Genomic DNA, 24,002 nt, shown 5'->3' on the forward strand with positions numbered 1-24,002 from the left:
TCAAACCGGCTAGGAAAGAAAAATGAAGCTTTATCTGTTGCTAAGCATCGATAGCGATGCAGGCCAGCAACTCAGTTCTTTCAGATCGGGCTGAGCCTCTCCAGTTTTTTTTAAATTTCCAGCTGGCTAATACATCAACCCATGAATACACAAGTCCCCGATTCATAAAGTACTGAAATCATTAAAATTCCTGCGATGCCCACAAACAATTATTTATCTATTCCAAACCAAAGCAATCTGTGAGGAGGTGAAAATTAAATCTTTTACAATGCACGAACCCCATAAAAGAACTGAAACATTTGCTCCCGTGCTACGTTACTCTCGCACCAAGTACAAACTGTTTATTTCCACCTCAATTCAATCAAAACTTAAAACAGGCAATGCACAGAAATTATTGATTTCTAAACTTAACTCTTATCAATGTAATTGCAAAATAACACTCATTTTTATTGAAGTAACATAAGCTCTAAAATTAATTGCCTATAGAGTTACAACTTCACACACAAATAATTCTCTGGATTATTAACAGATGTGTTTACAGAAGCCGAAGTGTTTGGGTTACAAGGTTACATAAGCAAAGGTGATAAAGTACTTACTCGGGACTTACAATGTTCTGGTCTGTTTTGACCAGTTTGTAGTTGCAATCCCAGCAGATTCTTCGCCGACACTATTACTTCTCTTGTCATGTGATAAATTATGCATGCCGCATGCATGAGAAGGACTTGCCGCTGCCTGTCTGCCTGGGACAGGCTGGCATTTAGCTGCTAAAGTCATAGTTTTGAAGACAACACATGGCACACCCACACAGGAAATGGTAAGATTTTCAAGGTAAAAGTGAGTTGATTTTCACAGGATTTCAGCTTCTCCAAGTACTACTTGGACAAGTTCTTATTCATGTACTAAGTTTGCAGGGCCATAAAAATTTAAAAAAAGAAACTGTAGATGTATGCTAGCGGTAGTGCACTACTAAGTTTGGATTTGTAAGTAAAAATCCCTAGCTCGACAATCATGTAGGAGTAATTAGTTAATAAACTGTTCCCTGTATTTAAATCACATTTTGCAAATGGTAACACTGAGCAACAGAGAAAACATATTCTGATAACATTTTCATAAAATTACGTTCTATAAGGGAGCAAAGATTCTTTGTAGCAGCCTGACAAAGGAAAGACCTACAATGCAATCTGTCCTTACTATACGCAGCGTTAGCCTGGAATGACTGCAAAGACAGAGGAGTAACAATGTGTTGCAGCAGAGCTGTGAAAGAGGGGCCCGAGAGTTTAGTGGGATAGCTAAGAAAGAAGTAATTTTCGAGAAGATCTCAGTGAAGGCACATGGCATTATAAAATAATCTGAAAAATATTTTCTCCTGTGTTTATGACTATAGCAAAGTTCCAGTAATCCACCACATTTAGGAATTTGGTGATTAAGCAATTCCTAATAAATCCAGATAAGCAATTTTTCTGTGCTGCTGGATGTGATTTAGACCCCCAGACATTTTAATTCACGCAGACGTTGCTCAGTATTATAATAGATTTATCAGTGAAAACAAGTAAGTTTAAAGGGAATGTGAGAAACAGGACCCTGCTCAGCTGAAAAAAAAAAGCCCCAAACCCAAGAAACACATGATTCTGCAGATGTTGGAATCCAGAGCAACACACACAAAATGCTGGAGGAATTCAGCAGGTTAGCCAGTATCTACAGAGGGGAATAAACAATTGATGTTTTGGTCCGAGACCCTTCATCAATACTCAGAGACTGGAAGGACTGTGGGATCTAGGACCCTGACGAGGAAGGGACTATGAAAAGTGGGACTCAACAAGTCGGAGGATGCATGTGAATTGTCTCCAAAGCTTCATGCAGTTCCTGCACTCCCTTCCACCAGGAGCTGAAGCCATGGTGAGAAAAGACAACTGTACAAACTAGGGCCAGGAAAATGGAAATGACTAAAGGAACTAAGAGCAATAAGCTAATGTTGTAGCTCTATAAAACTCTGGTTAGACCACACATGGAATTGAAGGAAGGATGTGAAAGCCTTAGAGAGGGTGCAGAGGAGATTTAGCAGGATGCTGACTGGATTAGAGAGCATGTTTTAAGAGGAAAGGTTGAATAAGCAAAGGCTTTTTAAAGCAAAGAAGGATCAGAGGTGACTTGACAGAGGTGTATAAAATGATAAAAGGCTAAGTAGAGTGGATAGCAGTGCCTTTTTCCCAGGGGGCAATGTAAATACAAGAGGCATAATTTGAGGGAATGTCAGAGGTAGGTTATAGATACTAGGGCATTCAGGGAGGTGAACGATGTCCCAAAACACATTGACATCACAAAAGAGAGGTACTGTTAGTGTTAAGGTGCAAAAAAGTGAACTAATCCTCAGAGTCTGACCAAAGGTATTCCAAGAGAGTGAGAAGCAACATAGGAAATTGAAAACACCCTGTTTTGCACAGTAGTACAGCACAAAGTCAGAATTAGAATCAGGTTTATTATCGCATGCATATGTCGTGAAACTTGTTAACTTAGCAGCAGCAGTTCAATGCGATACATAATAAAGAAGAAAAAAAATAAAATAAATTACAAAATAAATACTGCAACAAAAAGTAGTAAGGTAATAAATAATGCTAAAAAAAGGAATAATGAAGAAAAAAATCCTTAGGTATGGCTAAAGATGACGAATGTGCTTTTATTTTAAAAAAAATGAAAAAACAAACCAGGGAACTAGACCCCAGTGAAAGGAAATTTACTGGAGGAAATTCTGAGGGAGAGATTCTGTATACATTTGAAAAGACAAAGACTGATTAGAATAGTCAGCGTGGCTTTGTGCATGAGCAATCATGTCCCAAGACTTTGATCAAATTGGAGGGGCAACTGACAGCACTGACAAGGGAGGGGCGGTAAACATAATCTATACGGACTTCAGCAAGACTTTTGACAAGTTGCCACATGCTGGGTTGGTCCAATGGACTAGATCACATGGGATCCAGGGTGTATCTGCCAGATACAATAGATACAAAAAGTGGAAGGAGACGGAGGGTGGTAGTGAAGAGTTGTTTTCTAGACTGGAGACCTGTGACCAGAGGTATGCTGTAGGTATAGGTGCTAGGTCCAGTGCTCTTTGTTATATATATCAACAATTGGGATGAGAATGTAAGTAGCATAATTAGTAACTTTGTAGATTACGTCAACATTGGTTATGTAGTGGACAGTGAAGGAAGTTGTTTAAAGCTATAACAGGATCCAGTTCATCTGGGAAAGTGGGTCAAGGAACGGCAGATGGAAATTAACATGGACAAGTGCAAAATGGTGAATTTTGGGAAGTTAAACCAAGGCAGGACTTGAGGACCAAAGTTATAAGGAAAACTTGAATATATTAGTATTTTAATCCATGGAGCGGAGAATTGATAGAGGTATGCAAAATTATGAGGCTTTTTTAACTGAGATTGGGCAAGGCTAGAACTAGAGGCTAGAACATGAGGGGGAACTTCTTCACCCAGAGGGTGAGAGTGAGGAAAGAGTAGTGTATGCAGGTTCAATTTCAACATTTAAGAGAAGTTTGTATAAGTACATGGACAGGAGTGGTTTGGAGGTCTATGGACTGGACATGGGTGGATGGGACTAGGCAGAATGCCAGTTAGCTTGGATTAGATGGGCCAAAGGGCTTGCTTCTGTGTTGTAATGTTCTATGACTCTAGGACATATAACGTGCGTGACAGGGCCAGGACTACAAATACCTAGATAGATAGGCGGTGAAGATGTATGGTATGCTTGTATTTATCAGATTGGGCATTGTGTACAAGAGTTGGGACATCATATCACAAGTGTATGAGATATTGGTGAGACCACAATGGAATACTATATGCATTAATAGGAAGCATGTCATGAAGCTAGAGGCCCCAGAAAAGATTTACAAGTATGTTGCCAGTACTGGAAGGCTTGAGTTGTAAGGATAGATTGGAGAGACTGGGACTGTTTCCCCTGAAGCAATAGAGGATCGGAGGTGCCCTTATAGAAGTTTATAAAATCCCCAGAGTTGGCTAAGTCTAAAGTTAGAGGGCATAGGTTTAAGGTAGAGCTGGGGAAAGATTTTAAGGATACCCAAGGGACATGTTTTTCTACACAAGGGGTGGTGGATAAATGGAATGAGGAGGCAGAGCAATTGGTAGAGGTGGGTACAATTGTAATTTTGAAAAGATATTTGGAGAGTTGCGTGGATAGGAAAGGTTTAGAGAAATATGGACCAAATTCAGGTGAATGGGATTAGCTCAGGAAGGCAGCCTGGTTGACATGAATGACTTGGAGTGAAGGGCGCATTTCTAAGCTTTATGAGTCTAAGAATCAATTTATTGTTGCTCTTTGCCAACTAAGAGAGAGACTGAACAGGGTGGGGTTTCTTAAATCTAAATCGTCAGCTGGCAAAGCAAGCATAACTTTCTTATTCATGAATGGCAACATACTTTACATTGTTTTTTCTCCACATGCCCTGACTACAATTAATTGTTAAATCACTTTGCAGCACGATGGAAGTTAAGATTTAAACTAAAACTATGTAATGTTTTAATATTCCAAATATAATTGGGGAACAAATCAACTTATTCAAAGAGAAAGTACTTTCTCTCAAGCTGTTTCTTCTATTTACTCAGTCATACAACACTGTTCCTGTCTTCTAAGGACAAGTCAATTCTGAATCCAGATGGCCACTTTACTGTGGATCTCATGCATCATAATCTTCTGCATGAGTCTCTCATGAGGAACCTTGTCGAGCACCTTACATCCACAGCTCAACCTTCATCAATCAACTATGTCATCTCCTCTAAAATTGTGTACTGAATGTGGAATTTGATAGGTTCTTGATTTTTGTAAGGATGCTAAGGGTTATAGAGAAAAGACAGGAGAATGGGATGACAGGAATAACAAATCAGCCATGATGGAATGGCACAGTAGACTCACTGGGCTGCACGGCCTGATTTTGCTCCTATGACTTATGGTCTTATAGTATCGCTGGAACTACAAAGACCTTTATCCTTCACAAAACAGAGCTGTGATCAATTTTGCTCTCTTTACGGTAATGTGGTACAAAGCAACTACAGTTCGAAGTACATTTATTATCAAAATGTATATACAGAATACAACCTTGAGGCAGCCACAAAACAAAGAAACCAAATAGAACCCATTGAAAAAAGCATACTGTCAAACACCCAATGTGTAAACAAAAACAAATTGGGCAAACAATACAAAATAAACAAATAATGTTCAGAACTAAAGTTCATGAAAGTAAGCTCACAGCCACAAAGCCAGTCACAGCCGATCCATAAGCCCATTAGTTGAAGGCCACAACCTCATTTCAGTGCCGCGACAAGTAAACATTGCTGAGCAGCAAGGTGAACACCAACTCGTCCCTGACACATCAACCTTTTCAATCTGGCCTGGTGCTTAAATCAGCGTTGGGCCAGGACAGACAGGACTACGTTAAACCCTGGCTACACAAAAAATAAGATATTCATATTCTACATTTCAAAATCATTTTTCCAGGTGCATGTATTTGCAGTAACTCCAATGTACATAGATTTATTTAATTGCATAGTTTGCCTAATGTCTTCTGTTACGTACCCCGTAACTGGGTTGCCAAACCAGCAGAAATGGATCACTCAGCTGGAGTCTGGAGTACTAGAACTAAGAAAGTTTTATTAAAGAAACAAGCAACACAGTAATCGAAAGGATAATAAATGCAACAATTCAACAATGATAACCACACATGTGCACAGAATTAAGATAACAGCATCAATCAAGCTCTATCGTTGTCTAGGGGTTAAATGACCAATTTCAAAATGACTCAAAGTTCAGTCCAGTTTGTAGTTCAGTTCGCAGTAATCGTTGCCATGGCGATGGACAAGGTGGGGGGAGAGAGACAGAATAGGAACAACTGATCATTCAGAACGGCTTCACTCACAGACCAGCGGGATGGCTCACAAACAGCTTTTGGGCAGGTCCTTGGTGATGTCACCTGAGGTCACCGACTGTGACCCCTCCTCCAGATGCGGTCGATCCTCTGCAGTGAACCCGGCACCCAGGCAAGGGCGGACACACACCGGGTTCCCGCTGATCGTACCTTTCCACCCTGTGCGTTGTCCGATACTTCTCACCAATCGTGAGAGGCGCACCGCTTCCAGGGTCTCGTTACCTCGGGTGGCGTGTGTGTCTGTCTTAGCGAACCTGTCCCTTTTTATCCCCCTGCTGGGGTATCGCCTGTCCATCACTTCAAACAGTTCAGGGTTCAAAGGGGGGAGCCGCTCCAGACAGCTCTTCCTCCCACATCCCTTCATTACACATCTCCAGACGCTGCTCCATTGTTCCTTATCTCTCCTTCCCCTGAGGGCAGGTGGCAGACCAACTGCTGATGCCACTGATGCTAGCCCAGGCCAGCAAACATCTTAATTTTATGTGTATTCTCGTAACACTTCAAATTCTGCATTGATTTTATTGTCGTTCTCCCCATTTGCATACAGTCAAATAATTTTGAAGTTTGAAAATAAAAAACAGCAAAACTGATGGAAACCTGAAATAAAGTTTAAAAGTACTAGAAACAGAGTTAACATTTCAGGGCAACAACACTTTAGCAGAACAGAAAAAAAGAGAAAATAAGTTGCGTTTGCAGAGAAAAAGTGGAGAGATTGGTAGGATAGAAGAGCAACATGGTGGCCCACATATCCTATTATAGAGTTTCTACCTTAGAACTTTTGTGACCTGGACTTAATCTTGACCTCTGTGCGGTGTGTGCACATTTTCCCTGTGACCAAATGTTTTCTTTTTTTGTCCTCTTGTTTCCTTCCACATTCCAATGTGTAGATTTTAGATTAAATGGCCACTGTAAATTACCCCTAGAGCATTTGCGAGTAATTAAGGTTCATGTGAAAGGGTGCTTCCACCCTGCAAAAACTCATTTCAGGGAGGTAGCACCATCAATTTGTGGGAGACTTCCGGGAGAGGTGGGATGTCTGCAATAGAGTAGCTCCTTAGCAGCTAGCCAGCTAGTTTAAATAACATTAGCTATGCTAATGAACAAATGACACCTGTTAAACTCACCTCAACATGTCTTTTACATTTTAACCCACCATGGGCAATAGAAAAGTCACTGTTGCAAACAGTGCAGCGAGCAACACTCATTATTTTTGACCCCTATTAGGCAGGGGTACACTTTAGTGTAGTCTGGGGTGACGTACGTTTTATATATTTTTTGGAACACTCTGCCACTCTGACTTCTTTTGGAACTCTCTCGCTCTCTCTCTATTGCACGCTCTCTCACTCGTGGTCGCTCTCACTCGCTCTCTCGCGCTTGCTTTCTCGCTCACTGGTAGGTTATAGAGGTTAATGGGGACAGTTAGAGCGTGAAAATATAAACAAAGGTGCATAAAAGGATGTGAAATGTAGGCCAGTAGGCCATGCCCCACAGTTCAAACTGTGTCAACAGAGAGAGCCTTGACTGATATTGATTGCAGCTTTCTGAACTAGGCCCAGAAGGAATACAAGGTGTTACTCAGGCTAGCATCAGGTCTTGTTAGAAAAATACACTGGAAATGGGACAGAATCAAAACAGAGCATGTTACTTCTTTCCAGACTTAATACTGAATCCTACAACTTCTCTGTTTGGATCAGAACCAGCATTTATGCTGTAAGTATCAGTTTAGAACATAGAACAGTACCGTATACAAAAGGCCCTTTAGTCCACAATGTTTGTGCTGAGCACAATGTCGATATAGCCTGCACATCTGCTTCTGTGTAGTCTATATCCCTCAATTACTTCCTGTTAACGTGGCCATCCAAATACCTCTTAAACATTGTTACTTCAACCACTTCCAGGTACCTAATATTCTGTTAAAAAAATTACCTCATAAATTTCCTTTAAACTTCACCACTCTCACCCTATAGTCCGTGAGCCAGTAGGGTTGGTTGGTACCATCTGAGGAGAATAATGCTCATAGTGATTTTTGGCAAGGTATACATCTCTAGAGTTAGAAAATATGTGATAGCATTGCACCAGTGGTCGCTTTATCATAATAATAATATTCATAATTATGATAATTAATAATCATAATTTTCCAAGTTTTCCACATCTTCCGCATCTTCATCTGAACTTTCCACACTCCCTGAGGTGGATGCCTGGTTCTCACAGTCTGCCAGTCTACACGTCAGTACACCTGAGGCCATTTGCAACTCACATACATCTTGGGAGTGAACATTTTCTTGGACAGTTACAGGCCAGTAGATCCAGGATGGCATCGGGTGCTGGCTGGCCTTCCATCCAGTGCACCACCAACTGTTCAGCTTCCTCATTTTCCATCCTCTGCCAAAAGGGCTTGGCACTTGTGGGTCCTTCTCTAAACATCTTCTCCATATACCAGCCTAGTAGTTGGCTCGCTGTGCATGTTTTGTTAAGCAGTCCTTGCATGGTGGGAGTTGATGACTTCCGATTTCACCTTTTTTGGCACAGAAAAGGTGATACCTGAGCTCATTGACCTTGGTGGTCGATGCTTTTGGGGCATACAGGAGACATGTAAATGCCTCCAGTTTGTCCATCAGTTCCGGGGAGAGGTTCCATTCCTGACCCAACTCAAAGAATGTGTCCCCTGAGTTTCCCTGTTGCTAGTCAAAAGTTTTAGGGCACTTGTTTTCAAAAGCGCTTACAGTGTCACATCCTGTATATGTGTGCAACCTGATGAGAGCCCTACAAACCTCTATGCCAACAGTGGCAGCAACCTTCCTGATGTCTACAAGCCTTGTACGGGTTCTAGTGCCACACCTCTGGAACAGTCTTGTCACAAAATGCTAAAGACATCTGTGTCTTCTGAGCAGATCACTACAGATTGGTATCCCTCTCTTGTGGCATGGGCAGCATGGAGAAGTAGGTGGCTATCTGCTTCTTCTTGTTGATATTGAACAGCTGACACCTCCTCACTGTCTTGAGATGTGATTCTGTAACATTTGTCATTCACAGTTGCATACAGAATCTTCTCCTGTAGCTTTGCTCTGTACTCCGCCTTCCTCCATTCATAGACTATGAAGCTAATAAGACTATTTTTGTGACTGACTTTGGTCAGGAAGCTCCTCCATTACCTCACCATCTGTGTGCCTGTGATACCTTGCAACTCATGACCAGTCCCTTCACCCCATAGAGATCTTTCACTATTCTTGATAGAGTTCTCTTTGTATGTGTCGAACACATCTATTGTGCTACTCTGACTGCCTTCCCTCAGAACCATACCCAGAATTGTTGTGGCAACATCTCTGAAAGTAACTTGATCACCTTTCACTCTTTGGACCAAGTTCAATCCGTCAACCAATGTAGCAGAGTTTCCTGGGAGTTGCTCTTTTACTGCTATATTTTTCTGCAGGGTTGTGGCTAAAGTAGCTTTATTTGTCTTTCTCAGCGATCCTTCTGGTGTGGACAGGGCCCAGGGCAATGGTCCAAGGGGATGAGAAAGAATACCCTCCATACGTAGATTGCGCCCTTGTGCCATCACTATGATGTGTCCAAACAAAGACTGCTTTCAAGATGATCGCCCTCCCATTTGATTTCACTTCTTTCTTCTTACACATATCACTGAATGTTTTCAGCTTGTTGTTTTTCGTTGGGTCATGGAATTTCTTTGCTGGTGGGTCTTCATCTAGTCTCTCATCCTTGAAGGTTGCATAGATTCATCAGATTGGAGGCAATGTCCTTGGGGGCTGCCTTTGCCGTAGAGATGCTAATGAGGTTCTGCTTCTCTGCAAATGGGTTGACCCATTCATAGATGAGGCTAACCACTGCTGAAACTGCTTCCTCATCTTTCTGGATTCTTGGCTGCTGTAGCTCCGCATAACAAAGCTTTGATTTGTTGCCTTACATCATCGCCCTTAACTGTCCCAGGAATGCACTGCGGTGCTCAGCTGTTATGTAGGAACATTTGATGGCTCCAGCATTCAGGCTGAACCGTAATGTGCCTCCAGGAGTTTGGGTGTCTTCATTCACTGTGTCTTCAATAGCCTGGTCCACAGGGATCTGCCCAAAGGGGTTGTTACTTGACAGCTGCACTGAGAATTGGCCTGTCTTGAAGGCCTCATACACAGAAGGATTTTTCTCTGGGAGGTTCATCATCTGAGCAAAGTAAGGGTATCTGGCATAATTCATCTTATCATAGGCAAAGCACCATGGGATCACAGAAAGCTACCAATGCTGAAATGCTATCACGTATTTTCTAGCACCAGGGGTGTACACCTTGCCAAAAATCACTATAAGATTATTCCCCCCAGATGGTACCGGTGGCCTAAATGCTATGCTTTACATTTCTACCCGGGGGCCGGGGGGGGTGCAGGGGGATGGAGAAGACATCGACTACCTACCCTATCAAATCACCTCTCTCCGCCACTCCAGAGAAAGCAGTTTCAACTTCGTCCAAAATCTTTACAGTTATGACTCTCTAATCCAAGCAACATCCTGGTAAATTTCTTCTAGAATCAGAATCAGGTTTATTATCACCAGCATGTGTCCTGAAATTTGTTAATTTAGCAGCAGCAGTTCAATGCAATACATAATATAGAAGAAAAAAATGTAGAAATAAATAAGTAAATCAATTATAGTATATGATTATTGAATAGATAAAAATTGTGCAAAAACAGAAATAATACATATTTTAAAAATGAGGTCATGTTTGTGGGTTCAATGTCCATTTAGGAATCGGATGGCAGAGGGGAAGAAGCTGTTCCTGAATCGCTGAGTGTGTGCCTTCAGGCTTCTGTACCTCCTTCCTGATGGAAACAGTGAGAAAGGGGCATGCCCTGGGTGCTGGGAGCCCTTAATAATGGACATTGCCTTTCTGAGACACCACTCCTTGAAGATGTCCTGGGTACTTTGTAGGCTAGTACTCAAGATGGAGCCGACTAAATTTACAACCCTAGTCTGTAGCTTCTTTCGTTCTTGTGCAGTAGCACCACCCCCCCCCCATACCAGACAGTGATGCAGCCTGTCAGAATGCTCTCCACAATACATCTATAGAAGTTTTTCGGTGTTTTTGTTGACATACCAAATCTCTTCAAACTCCTAATGAAGTATAGGCGCTGTCTTGCCTTGTTTATAGCTGCATTGATATATTAGCACCAGGTTAGGTCCTCAGAGATCTTGACACCCAGGAACTTGAAACCGCTCACACTCTCCACTTCTGATCCCTCTTTGAGGGTTGGTATGTGTTCATTCGTCTTACCCTTACTGAAGTCCACAATCAGCTCTTCCCCGTCTTATTGACGTTGAGTGCAAGGTTGTTGCTGTGACACCACTCCACTGGCAGGTATGTCTCGATCCTGTACGCCCTCTCATCTCCATCTGAGATTCTACCAACAATGACTGTATCGTCAGCAAATTTATAGATGGTATTTGAGCTATGCCTAGCCACGCAGTCATGGGTATAGAAAGAGTAGAGCAGGGGGCTAAGCACACACTCCTGAGGTGCACCAGTGTTCATCATCAGTGAGGAGGAGATATTATCACCAATCCACACAGATTGTAGTCTTCTAGTTAGGAAGTCAAGGATCCAAATGAAGAGGGAGGTACAGAGTCCCAGGTTCTGTAACCTCTCAATCAGGATTGTGGGAATGATGGTGTTAAATGCTGAGCTATAGTTGATGAACAGCATCCTGACATAGGTGTTTGTATTGTCCAGGTGGTCTAAGGCCATGTGAAGAGCCGTTGAGATTGTGTCTGCCATTGACCTATTGTGGCGATAGGCAAATTGCAGTGGGTCCAGGTCCTTGTTGAGGCAGGAGTTCACTCTAGTCATGACAAACCTCTTAAAGCATTTCATCACTGTAGATGTGAGTGCTACTAGGCGATAATCATTAAGGCAGCTACATCCTCTTTAAAGCCTCTACATCCTCCCTGTAATGGCCACCAGAACTACATATAATATTCCGAATGTGGTTAAATTAAAGTTTCATACAGCTGTAAGATGATTTAACTGACTTTTATAACCAGTGCTCTGACCAATGAGGGCAAGCATGCAGTGCACGTTTTTAACCACTCTATCTTCTTCTGTTGCCACTTTCAGGGAGCTAACAACATTCCTCACTACCCACAACTCCACTAATTTTGTTCCATCTGCATTTACGCCTGTGTCTCTTAAATGTACTACAAAAAACAGAAGTCCCTGTGCTAATCTTAATGGAACATCTGTGATCACTGACCTCTAGACAGAATAATGCCTCTCCACCCCGTACCTACTGCCTATCATTGCCAAACCAATACCAAATCCAATCTAACAATTCTCCATGGATCTCATGTGCCTCTATATACTGGATGTAAGACCATGAGAATTAGGATGAGAATTAGGATCAGAATTAGGCCATTCAGCACATTGAGTCAGCTTCATTTCATCATGGTTGATCCATTATCCCGCCTTCTCCCCATAACCTTTCCTGTCCCTGACTAATCAAGAATCTATCAACTTCCACCTTAAATACACCCATGACCTGATCTCCACAGCCACCAATGGCAACAAACTCCACAGATTTGCCACACACCGACTAAAGAAATTCCTCCTCATCTCTGTTCTAAAAGGACGTCCCTCTATTCTGAGGCTGTGTCCTCTGGTCTTAAGACTCCCCCACCATAGGAAACATTCTCCCCACATTCATTCTATCTAAGCCTTTCAATCTTTGATAGGTTTTAATGAGATCCTCCCTCATTCTTCTAAATTCCAGCAAGTACAGGCTCCGAGCCATCGAATGCTTTTCATACAATAACTCTTTCATTCTGGAATTATTCTTGTGAAGATCCTCTGAACCTTCACCAATATCAGCACATCCTATCTTAGATAAAGGATCCAAAACTGCTCACAAAACTCCAAGTGAAGCCTCACCAGTTAGTTCTCTCAAAATGAATGCTTACATTGTATTTGCCTCCCTCACCACCTACTCAACCTTGCAAGCTAACCTGGAATCCTGCACGAGGACTCCCAAGTCCCTTTGCACTTAGGATGCTTGAATTTTCTCTCAGTTTAGAAAATATTCTATGCTTTTGTTCCTTCTACCCAAATGCAAAACCATACAATTCCCAACATTGTATTCCATTTGCCACTTCCTTGCCCATTCTCCTAATCTATCTAAGTCCTACTGCAGCCTCTCTTCTTCCTCAACACCACCTGCCCCTCCACCTATCTTTGTATCATCTGCAAATGTCCACAAAGCTGTTAGTTTTGTCATCTAAATCATTAACATATGACATAAAAAGAAGCAGTCCCCACACCGATCACTGTGGAATACCATCAGGCACTGGCAGCCAACCAGAAAAGGCTCCCTTATTCCCACTCTTTGCCTCTTGCCAATCCTCTATCCATGGTGGTATCTTTCCAATAATACCATGGACTCTCAAGTGTGGCACTTTCTCAAAGGCCTTCTGAAAATCCAAGTACACAACATCGAATGGTTCTCCTTTGTCTGTCCTGCTTGTTATTTCCTCAAAGAATTCTAACAGATTTGTCAGTCAAGATTTCCCCTTTAGAAAACCATGCTGACTTTAGCCTATTTTATCATGTGCCTCCAAGTACCCCAGAGCTTCACCCTTAACAATCAACTCCAATATCTTTCCAACCACTTAGGTTAGGTTAACTGGCCTATTATTTCCTTTCTTCTGCCTCTCTTCCTTCTTAAAGAGTGGAGTGGTATTTGCAATTTTCCAGTCCTCTGGAACCATCACAGAATCTGGTGATTCTTGAAATATCATTACTAATGCCTCCACACAATCCTCAGCTACCTCCTTCAGAACCTTGGGGTTCATCTGATCCAGGTGACCTACCTACCTTCAGATCTTTCAACTTCCCAAGCACCTTCTCCCAATTGCACTCACTTCTGCCCCGAGAGTCTCGAACTTCTGGCAAACTGCTAGTTATTTCAACAGTGAAGAAGGATGTAAAATACTTATTTAGTTCCTCCATCATTTCCTCGTCTCCAATTACTCCTGCGTCATTTTCGAGTGGTCCCATATCCACTCTCACCTCTCTTTTACTCTTTATATATCTTTTGAAAAAACTTTTGGTATGCTCTTGAATATTATTGGCTAGCTTACTTTCATATTTCATCTTTTCCTGCCTTAGGGCTTTTTAACTGCCTTCTGTTGGTTTTTAAAAGCTTCCCAATCCTGTAACTTCCCACTAATTTTTGCTATAACTACCATAAAAATGCAGACCTGACATCACACACAGAAGTAAATAACATTCCAGGAGAAAAATGCATTTCAAACTTGATAATAGACGTATTCAAAGTTCAAAAATAAATGTACAATTCCAGTAAGAATAGCATGAATTTTGTTTGTGATTATTAAATTGAAATCACGTTAATTTTAGATTAGATTAGATTAGATTATGAGGACACTCAGTGTTCGTTTATTGTCATTTAGAAATGCATGCATTAAAAAAATGATACAACGTTCCTTCAGAATGATATCACAAGAAAAACACAGGACAAACCAAGACTAAAACTTACAAAACCACATAATTATAACATATAGTTACAACAGTGCAAAGCAATACCATAATTTGATAAAGAGCAGACCATGGGCACGATAAAAAAAAGTTTCAAAGTTCTGATAGCCTCATCATCTCACGCAGGCAGCAGAACAGAGAAGCTCTCCCTGCCATGAACCTCCAAGCGCCGCAAACTTGCCGATGCAGCACCATTGGAAGCACCCGACCGCAGCGGACTCTAAGTCCATCCGAAAACTTCGAGCCTCTGACCAGCCCCTCCGACACAGGCTCTCTGAGCACCATCCTCTGCTGAGCGCTTTGACCCCACCCTGGCCGCCGAGCAACAAGCAAAGCCGAGGACTCGGAGCCTTCCCCTCTGGAGATTCTAGATCACACAGTAGCAGCAGCAGCGAAGCAAGCATTTCAGAAGTCTCACCAGATGTTCCTCCATGCTCTCACGTCCATCTCCATCAAATCTAGATTGTGCACGGCACCTTACTTGACAAATAACAGACAACACCACTGGAGTGGCCGCTGCAAGCTGTGTTGCGCCGCCATCTTCTCCTCCCTCAGTATAAAGCAATGCTCTAAATCTCAATTTTTAAAAAGTATTAGAATTTTTGGGTGTAAAAACATTAAAATACATCTCAATTCAAATTCATGATTATTAATAGAAAGATTTGAGAAAGTTAATTTAACTGCTAATATCAGAGATTCATGAATGTTTATTACTGCTATGATGTACTGATTAATGAGAATTCATAGTGATACTTTTACAGCTTCACAGAGTTTAGGTTTTTAATCCAAAAGGAAGCAGTTTGTTGGCAGGATATGGCTCCACCTGTTTGCTTCATTACTTAAGTACAGGCTTAGGACACAGAATGAGACAAACCAGTTTATTTCTACCCATCCAGCTGCACAGTCATCAAATCTCTATTTTGTCTGGGCTTTCAAATGCATGTTGGAATGTGCAGTGTTATAACACATCCAGCTTGCCTATTCATAAGCATGTGAAAACACATCCATCTATAAAAGACACCGGCCATTTTACGAACCCCAATTGCCATGGTGACTACACAATGAAAATAGCCATTTCAATGCAGAAGTAAAAGGACCCAACAGTGGGCATTGAACATGGGATTTTCAACTGAGAAATGACTGATATTTAGATTATCAAAGCTGAATTTAAACTTTATAGTATTTTCTGAGTATGCTATCAGAGTTCCAACGATTTTATTAAAATCCTTGCAGCCACAATCAGTAGCTAAAAATTCTAAAATTAGTTAAAATGTTTTGTTTGAATGTACAAAAATACATCTAATTAAATAAAATTGCATTTGATAGGAAAAGCATTTGAATTTTCCTTTTACAGGTTCATAAAATGATACAGCATGGAATTAGATCCTTCAACCCAACTCACCCATGCTGACGAAGATGTCTTTTAAACACTGTACTTGTATGTGCTTCTATAGCTTCCTCTGGTAACTTGTCCTATATACCAACTACACCATGTAAAAAATTTGCTCCTCAGATCCCTCATAAGTCTTTTCCCTTTCACCTTAAATCTATCCCTCTTGTTTAGAATTCCCTGCCTTGTGAAAATGACTGGGACTATCCACCTTATCTATACCCCTCATGATGAAATACTTCATCATAATTTTAGGGTTCCACAGTGCCCTGAAATGGCTTACAGCAAATGAAATACATATAAAATTTAGTTCAGTTGTAATGTACAAAAGCCCAACAGTCAATTTGTGCATAGCAAACTCCTACACTACAATAAATAAAACTGTTGTGTACTTGGATTTTCAGAAGGCCTTTGACAAGGTGCCTACACAAGACTGCTTAACAAGACTAGAGCACACAGTATTACAGGAAAGATACTAGCATGGAGAGAAGATTGGCGATTGGCAGGAAGCAAAGAGTTGGAATAAAGGGGACCTGTTTCGACTGGCTGTCGGTCAAGTGGTCGCAAGGTCAGTACCAGGGCCACTTCTTTTCACATTATACGTCAACAATTTAGATGGTTTTGTGGCCAAGTTTGCAGTAGATTCGAAAATAGGTGGAGGGGCAGGTAGTGTTGAGGAAGCTGGGAGTCCACAGAAGGACTTGGGCAAAGAGGTAGCAGATGGAATATAGTGTAGGGAAGTGTAAGGGCATGCCCTTGGTAGAAGGAATAAAAGTGTAGACTATTTTCTAAATGGGGAAACAATTCAAAAATCCAAGTTGCAAAAGGGACTTGGGAGCCCTTGTGCAGGATTCCTAAAGGTTAACTTTCAGGTTGAGTCAGTAGTAGGAAGACACATGCAATGTTAGCATTCATTTCAAGAAGATTAGAATGTAAGAACAAAAATATGAGGCTTTATAATGCATTGGTCAGACCATACTTGGGAGTATTGTGAGCTGTCATTGAGTATATTTAAAGCCGAGGATATAGGTTCTTGATCAGTCAGAGGCGTCAAAGGTTACATGAAGAAGGCTGGAGGATGAGGTTGAGAGGGATAATAAATCAGTCATGACAGAAAGGCGGAGCAGATTTGATTGGACAGGTGGCCTCATTTTCCTATGTCTTATATCAGCGTTGGAACTACAAAGAAATCTAACCTTCACAAAGTAGAACTAACTGTGATCAATTCTGCTCTCTTTAAGATAACATGGTACAAAGCAACTACAATTCAAAGTATATTTATTATCAAACTGTATATACTATATGCAACCTTGTGATTCGTCTCCTTACAGGCAACTATAAGTCAAAGAAACCCAATAAAACCCACTGAAAAAAGGCCATCAAACATCCTATGTGCAAAAAAGAACAAATTGTGCAAACAATACGAAGTAAACAAATAACATTCAGAACTAAAGCTCACGGAAATAGCAAATCACAGCCGATCAATGAGCCCATTAGTTGCAGGCCACAGCCTCAGTTCTTACGGTCTTATCTGCCTTTCATGGTGTTAGCAGAAGATAAATGTCCTCCAAAAATGAGATTCCAGAAGCCTCTTGCATAAATTCTTAGTATTTTTAATCATGCCATAGGATCTTTTATACACATATGAAAGAACAAATAGTATCATCTGAAATTCAGCACCTTGACAATGCACTACTTTGTCAATAGCACTTGACAAACATACAAATTAGGAAAAGGAACAGACAGAGTCATACAGAACAACAGCATAGATACAGGCCACTCAGCCCATCTAATCTGTACTGAACTTTTATTCTCCTACTCCCATTGACCTGCACCTGGACCATAGCTTTCCAAGCCCCTCCCATCCATGTACTCCTCCAAATATGGACGCACCACTCAACCCGCTCTTTCAAACTCCTGGGAGTGCACTTCACACACAACCTCTCAACATATCCTCCACAGTTAAGAAAGTTCACCAATAACTCTACATTCTGAGGAGGCTAAAGAGAGCTGGACTATGCACATCAGTACTCAGAAGATTCTACATCACTGCATGGTAAGGAAACTGCACTGCAACGGACAGGAAGGCTCTACAACGGGTAGTAAAAACTGCCCAATGCATCGCTGGCACTAGTTTACCTGCCATCAAGGACATATATACAGAAAGGTGCCTGAACAATGCCAGGAATATCATGAAGGATCCCACCCATTGCTCACGCCTATTAGTCAGGACTGCCAGATTCAAAAACAGTGACATTTCCACTCACTAACCCACCCCAACACCAGTACTTCATCATTTCCTGTCAGATTCACATTAGGTACAAAGGTGCATAGTGTCACTTTATGTACAATCAATGTATGTAAGCCACCCTACATATTTATATTTAATGTGATTTTTGCTATTGTGTTCTTTATCTAATCATGTTTTTTTTTGCTGTATCAGATCCGAAGTAACAATTATTTTGTTCTCCTCTACACTTGTGCACTGGAAATTACATTAAACAATTTTGAATCTTCTCTTAAATGTTGAAATCGAATCCACATCCACCACTTCTGCTGGCAGATTGATTCACTTGGATCACATGTGCCAGTGAGCCTAATTTCTAGATTCTTCCATAAGAATCTAGAAATATCTTCTCCCATCTCTGTCAGAAACCCTCAGGTTCATTTCTGCTTCACCTCGCATTCATATAAATTCCAGAGGTCAGACCTATCCAAATGAGCCACATGGGAAAACCCAGATATTCCACATCTGTCTGCAAAATCTCTGGATAACTTCTATGCATTAATGCCTTTAAATAACAAGACGTGGCTCTAAATTCAATCCCCTGACTAACGAAGGCCAACACACCATACATCTTCTGAACCACCCTATCAAATTGCATAGCAAACTTGAGGGATCAATGGACGTGGACCCTAAGGTCTCTTTGTTCCTCCACAAGTGTTCGAAAAGTGATCTTCAAACACTTTTTCCTCAGATGGCCTAGGACACACAAGGAGTGACACTTCATCCATTACACAGACAAGTGACTTTGCTATCAAATTTTACAGGTGTTCCAGACAGATCTGTTTGCAGAGTGTTTTATTGTTGAGTGGGGGTGTGTTTTGTAGAGACTGGTTAGATATGAAGTCAGCTGTTCAATGCCAGCAGCCCTGTGGCCACAGCAGAGCTTAGAAGACGGCTTGCTTGAAGTAGATGACCCAATACTCTGTGTACCTCTACAGAATGTGGAAACAGGTGCACCCAGAACATGGCTCCCTTGAATTTCTGCAGACAAGCAGATAGCAAAACAGGTTACCAAATTGTCCCTCTGCAACAAGAGACACAACAAGGTTATAGGGATAAGGCAGGAACTGGATACTGATAGTGGATGATCAGCCATGATCACAGTGAATGGCGGTGCTGGCTCGAAGGGCCGAATGGCCTACTCCTGCACCTATTGTCTATTGTCTATAATCACTCGCCAAGAAACTTATCATCTCCGTCACATTCCTGGACAGTGAAACTGCTACATTCACTCCCTTGTGAATTATAGCACTATGCATTTATAGAAATTACTTTTTTTCAATAAAGCTGTTTAATGTGTCAAGTCAAAAAAAAGGTTTTTTTTGTCTGAACACCATGTTGATGATGAACATCACGATTATCCCCCAATTTACTTTTTCTAACCAGTGAGTACTCTTGAGAGGATCTGTATTAGTATGGGCTGAAAGGGAATATTTGAGGCTTGTGGGGATGCTTTAGTGGTCAGAATGCAACTAAATAGTATCTGTCCAAGTATTCCACACATTGTGACAATTCCAAAAGAATTGTTCCATTTGCTTTGGGACAGAACTACACTAAGTTATTAATCTTCTGATCATGGGGAGGTATTAACAATAGCTCTCATTGCTTTCATTCCATCTTCCAGAAGCTTCCATTTAAAATGGAAAGCTTTGTGGAATTGGATCTGGTCAAACCCACTCTGAAAACAATTCTGGATGAATATCTCATTTAGAATGTTATTCTTCAAAAGTTACATTTTTTCACTCTGAACAATAGATTGATTGATCTCCATCAGCTGCTTTTGTTAAGATTGGGTACAGGCTAGTCCATCGCAGGAAAAACCTCCCTAATTTTGAGCACATCTACAAGTGCTGCCACAGGAAAACAGCATCCATCATCAAAGACCCCCACTATCCAGGCCATGCTCACTTCTCACTGCTATTATCGGGAAGTAAGTACAGGAGTCTTAGGTGTCACAGCACCAGGTTCAAGAGCAGTTATTACTCTTAAAACATCAGGCTCCTGAACCAGAGTGGTTATATTATGCATGGCAAGTGATTATTCAAAGCTTTTAAGTATACGTGAACAAAAAAGAGAAAATTTTGCCTTCAGTCATACTTAAGGGCATCGTTGATACTGTATTTTATTAGGGTGGTCACTGATGGAATGTCCAATTACTAAAACATCACTTGCAATGCAGCTCATACTTTGACCCAATTATAAGTGCTATGATTCTTTGTTGAGCTTGCATGCAATATGTCATTGCCAGCTGCAGATTTTTAGCTTCTAGCTGCACTTTAGCTATTTGACTAAAGGCCTTTGTAAGGTGAAGCAACCATGTAAACGAAATGATTCCACTGAAGCAGAATAACATTAAATTAGCCAGGAGCATGGATAAAGCTGGATTCGATCTTTTTACCTATTCATACCTTAAATGTGAGTATTTCATTGAAATGAATCAAGGCTATGATTTTACACACAAAATGATTACACTGCAAAGATTTTTAAAGTGAGTGGAGTATAAAAGTAATAAAAATTTCCAGCATTCAAGTAACTTGAAACAAATAGTTTGGATAACTCTCCTGAATGAAATCTCACTTTACTCCAATGTCTGGTGTGAACATTAAACTTTAGATATGCCTGTACTGGCTTTTGGATTATGCTTTCATATCCTTAAAGCTATGAGGCATTAAACAACGCAAACACAAGGAAATCTGCAGATGCTGAAAATTCAAGCAACACACATAAAAGTTGCTGGTAAACGCAGCAGGCCAGGCAGCATCTCTAGGAAGAGGTACAGTCGACGTTTCGGGCTGAGACCTTTCGTCAGGACTAACTGAAAGAAGAGCTAATAAGAGATTTGAAAGTGGGAGCGGGAGGGGGAGATCCAAAATGATAGGAGAAGACAGGAGGGGGAGGGATGGAGCTAATAGGTTCAAAGTTCAAATTTCTTATCAAAGTATATATGCTATATAACAACCGTGTGATTCACCTTCTTGCAGGTTCCCAAGGAACACAATAGAACCCAAGAAAAATTACACACAACAAAGAGCAATAAACTCCAATGTGCAAAAGAGGACAGATCCTGCAAACGGTAAACAGTAAACAAATGATACATAGAACGTGAGCTGCAGAGTCTCGAAAGTGAACCTACAGGCTTGGTCAGTTCAGCGCTGAGGTGAGTGAAACTGGTCCAGGAGTCCAATGACCGCAGGGCAACAACTCTGCCTGAACATGGCCGCGTGGGAGCCAATCTTCCTGCTCAAAAGGTAGTAGCGAGAAAAGGTGAAATCGGGTCAAATGCAGACAGACAGGACAGACTCAGGTGGGGAATCTTGGCTGGCAGGGAGAAAAACAATGGTTCATTTTCTGCTCTGCTTTGATCTGGCTTCACGTTTTAATCAGTGTGGAGCAATGGACTGAGCACAGGTACATTTTCTGATGTCAGGCCTTGATGCAGCCTCTGTTCCCACAAATGCCATACTTGCATTTGTGAGTCAAGTTTGCCATATCCTTCAGATTGTTAAATTACTAGTTCAGTTAGCTGGCTCAAAGTACATTCCTTAAATGGAAACTACAGTAGTGCTAGAAAGTTGTGAACCCTTTAGAATTTTCTCTATTTCTGCATGAATATGACCCAAAATGTGATCAGATCTTCAAACTAGATAAAAAGAAACCAATTAAATAAATAACACAAAAAATTGTACTTGTCCATTTACTTATTGAGAAAAATGTGAAATATCTGAAAAGGTTCTGCTGCTTAAATGCAGCTATATAAATTCAAGATGTAGTACATGCCCCAATGAATAAATATTGAGCAATAAAGCAAATACCAAGGGACCTGAAATGGAGTTTGCCCTTACTGGACGTCACTTTCCAAATAGGAAGCATTCAACATTTCAATGAGATTAATGGAGTTAATCTGTAGCATCATTAAGAACATTTGGAGAATGTTATTTTAGTTCTAAAATTTTCAGGAACAATTCTAGAAATTTATAAGACACAAGTAACACTTATTTAGTGAACAATGTTGATGAACTAGTTCTAAACATTCAAAAATGATGAATGTGTACAATGAGGTGATAGCAGCTAAACAATTTACGAACAGTGGTGTACCTACGAACTTAATGGTCTTTTATATTTTTCTCCACTTCCCTCATAAAACTGCCTTGACATCATAAACCAGATCATGAAATGTCTAACTCCCATCACTAGGTGGCTGCAATATCTCTCGTAAAAATTCACAAACAGAATGACTTGCATTTATATGGAGGTTTTCATGACTCAAACCTATCCCATAAAACTTCACGTGAAATATACTTGTGAAAATGTAAGAAATGTACCAGTTAATTGTACACATCCAGCTTCCACATACAGCAATGCTATTATGATCAGATCATTAATATCACTTCCTTCAATATAGTGCTTTTTAACATAGTGCTGACTATGTTATCAGAGCACAAACAAAAAGAGAAAATCTACAGATGCTGGAAATCCAAGCAACACACTCAAAATGCTAGAGGAACTCTGCAGGCCAGGCAGCATCCATGGAGAAAAAGTACAGTTGATGTTTCACGCTGAGACCCTTCAGCAGGACTGGAGGAAAAAAAGATGAGGAGTAGATTTAAAAGGTGGGGGAGGGGAGAGAAACACAAGGTGATAAGTGAAACTGGGGAGAGGGAAGGATGAAGTAAAGAGCTGGGAAGTTGATAGATGAAAGAGATACAGGGCTGGAGAAGGGGAATCTGAAAGGAGAGAACAGAAGGCCATGGAAGAAAGAAGAGGGGGAAGGAGCACCAGCGGGAGGTGATGGGCAAGCAAGGATATAAGGTGAGAGAGGGAAAAGGGGATGGGGAATGAAGGAAGGAGGGGGCATTAGTGAGAGGTCGAGAAATTGATGTTAATGCCATCAGGTTGGAGGCTACCCAAACGGAATATAAGGTGATGTCCTCCAACCTGAGTGTGGCCTCCTCTACTTAGATTGGAAGAGCAACACCTTATATTCCATCCAGGTAGCCTCCAACCTGATGGCCCCCTCCCCAGTTTCATCTATCATATTTCTCTCTCCCCCTCCCCACCATTTAAATCTACTCACCTTTTTCTCCTCCAGTCCTGCCAAAGGGTCTCAGCGTGAACCATCAACTGTACTTTTTTCCCCCCATAGATGCTACCTGGCCTGCTGAGTTCCTCCAGCATTTTGAGTGTGTTGCTAAGTTATCAGAGCAGCAGTTTCACAGAATGGACCTGACCAAGTTCTTTAATTAGTTCAAAATAACCCATCCTTCTTTTGCCTTGGAAATATTGGCATTGCTTATAGTTTTCCAAGAACAAGCAGCAATTGTGGATTTCTTTCTTGGCCAGAGCAGTCCAATCTTCCAACTTCACTAAAAGATGCTTTTATGTCAGAAAATAGAAAGGTGGAATGCTCTGGTCAATCTCAAACAAGAATCTACATCCTGATGTACTGCAATGATACCACCAATTGTTCCCTATTACTGGTCCATCATCCTGACACAGGAATCTGCAACCATCAATGCTGTAATCATCCTTAATCCTATGCTGCTGGGCAGCACAGTAGCATAGAAGTTAGCACAACACTTTACAGTGCCGGTAATAAGATCAGGGTTCAATTCCCATCATAGTCTGTAAGGAGTTTGTACATTCCCCCTATGACCACATGGATTTCACCCAGGTGCTCCAGTTTCTTATTGCAGATGTAGTCTTTAACCAGCCTCTCAAAGCATTTGCTTACAATTGAGGTGAGTGCGGCAGGGTGCCAATCATCCATACAGGACCCCCTCCAATTCGCCTACCGACGGAACTGGTCTATTGATGAAGCCATAGCTACAGCACT

The 24,002-nt window shown here is 41.2% G+C and overlaps 1 protein-coding gene and 1 long non-coding RNA gene across 8 annotated transcripts in view; one reads left to right on the forward strand and one right to left on the reverse strand.

Moving 5' to 3' along the window:
* ston2 (stonin 2) overlaps positions 1-24,002 on the reverse strand; it is a 157,961-nt gene that overhangs the window by 44,886 nt on the left and 89,073 nt on the right. The window contains exon 1 of one of the 7 annotated variants that reach the window (XM_063044857.1): positions 608-744. The exons of 5 other annotated variants lie outside the window; for them this stretch is intronic. The gene's annotated coding sequence lies outside the window, so the exon portion shown is untranslated. Of the gene's footprint in view, positions 1-596; positions 745-24,002 lie in introns of those variants that run through there. One more of the 7 variants, XM_063044851.1, reaches the window with a different exon arrangement.
* LOC134344791 (uncharacterized) lies at positions 719-21,673 on the forward strand. The gene is made up of 3 exons (XR_010017525.1): positions 719-814; positions 16,287-16,450; positions 21,151-21,673. It is a non-coding gene; the product is annotated as an uncharacterized LOC134344791 (long non-coding RNA).

The sequence above is a fragment of the Mobula hypostoma genome, chromosome 1 (assembly GCF_963921235.1).
Source record: "Mobula hypostoma chromosome 1, sMobHyp1.1, whole genome shotgun sequence".
NCBI classification, from domain to species: domain Eukaryota; kingdom Metazoa; phylum Chordata; class Chondrichthyes; order Myliobatiformes; family Myliobatidae; genus Mobula; species Mobula hypostoma.